The 1,819-nt window shown below is 41.4% G+C and overlaps 1 non-coding gene across 1 annotated transcript; it reads left to right on the top strand.

Moving 5' to 3' along the window:
* Positions 1-697: 697 nt before the first annotated feature.
* LOC141681507 (small nucleolar RNA R71) lies at positions 698-804 on the top strand. Its single transcript, XR_012558936.1, has one exon. It is a non-coding gene; the product is annotated as a small nucleolar RNA R71 (small nucleolar RNA).
* Positions 805-1,819: the final 1,015 nt, after the last annotated feature.

Genomic DNA, 1,819 nt, shown 5'->3' with positions numbered 1-1,819 from the left:
AGTGCCAGGTTGACGATTGAGCACTGCATTGGCTAATTGACCAATTTGATTTTCCAAGGTCTTGATAGAAACCGCCTGACTCTTGCACAACAGCTTAAGTTCCTCAAAATCAGCACTAGTGGGTGCAGCTGTACTTCCCTGTTGAGGATATGATTGCCTTGTAGCATACTGCTGTGGATGCTGGAATCCAGGTGGGTTAAACTATTTACTCACTCCTTGCTGATATGGTGGCTGAATAGCATTCTGATTATTCCCCCAGCTGAAATTTGGATGATTTCTTTTATTAGGATGATAGGTCGCTGGCACAGGCTGCTGTTGTCGCTGATAATTATTCACATACTGAACAGATTCATTGACAAGAGAACACTGATCCGTAGCATGAGAACCTGCACAAAGCTCACAAACCATAGCTATTTGATTAACTCCATACGTAGCCAGAAAATCAACCTTTATTGATAGCGCTTGGAGCTGGGCTGCAATAGCGGTGGCTGCATCAACTTCCAGAATACCTGCTACCTTGCCTGACGTCATCCTCTGAGTTGGGTTTTGATGCTCATTTGCAGCCATCGTCTCTATAAGATTATACGCCTCAGTATAGCTTTTAGCCCATAAGGCTCCTCCAGCTGCTGCATCGAGCATGGGCTGAGATTGGGCCCCCAAACCATTATAGAAACCAGTGATCACCATCCAATCCGGCATTCCATGATGTGGACATTTTCTCAACATTTCCTTGTAGCGTTCCCAAGCCTCGCACATAGATTCTGTAGGTTGCTGCGCAAACTGAGTAAGAGCACTCCTCATAGCAGCAGTCTTTGCCATTGGATAAAACTTCACCAGAAACTTTTGCGCAAGATCTTGCCACGTAGTGATGGACCCAGCTGGTTCAGAATGTAACCAGTCTTTAGCCTTGTCCCTTAGTGAGAATGGGAAAAGCCTCAACTTGATAGCCTCATCAGTCACGCCATTATACTTAAAAGTGCTGCAGATCTCGACAAAATTCCTTATGTGCATGTTGGGGTCTTCAGTTGCCGCTCCTCCAAAAGAAACAGAATTCTGCACCATCTGAATAGTGCCTGGCTTGATTTCAAAGGTATTAGCTTGAATAGCCGGATGAAGGATGCTTGACTGAATGTCATCAATTTTAGGCCGAGAAAAATCCATAAGAGCTGGATCAGCTTGAACAATACGATCTCCCATGTTTACTGGTTCTTTCTGCTCAGTTCCTGAATCTGAATCCTCAAAATCTAACTTCTCCGGAATATCAAGAACTTCGTCTGTCTCCTCAGTTGTATCTAAAGTCCTCTTGCGAGCACGAGAACGAGTTTGCATAAACGCTTGCTAAAGTACCTGAAACACAACCAGAAAAAATAAGTAACTACTATGCCCTAATCACTGAGTCCTAATGACCAATGATGGTAAGTACATAAACTAAACAAATACGCCGAGTCCCCGGCAGCGGAACCAAAAACTTGTTAGGGCGAAAACACGCGCTAATATTCACGCAAGTATACGCGTTCGCAAGTAATATAGAATATTTTCTAGTTCGTTCCCTCAAAGACTCAGACTAAATTATTGTCTAATTAAACTCACTCACCAATGTATGATTACTTCTCAATGTTAAGATAATAACACTTAAAATTGTTGATTAAATATTAACTATAATTAACTACTTAATTAACCACTTAACTAACACTTCAATTTATCAATAATAAAACACTCATGAGATCACAACTTCATTATTACTTCCTTCTATAGCCATTGTTATTACCTTTAGCATGTGACAGTGATGATATTAATCGAATAACACGAAACTGATAAA

Source organism: Apium graveolens, chromosome 8, assembly GCF_009905375.1.
Source record: "Apium graveolens cultivar Ventura chromosome 8, ASM990537v1, whole genome shotgun sequence".
NCBI lineage: Eukaryota > Viridiplantae > Streptophyta > Magnoliopsida > Apiales > Apiaceae > Apium > Apium graveolens.
Note: the sequence above shows the minus strand (reverse complement) of the source record. Positions and strands in the feature narration are given on the sequence as shown.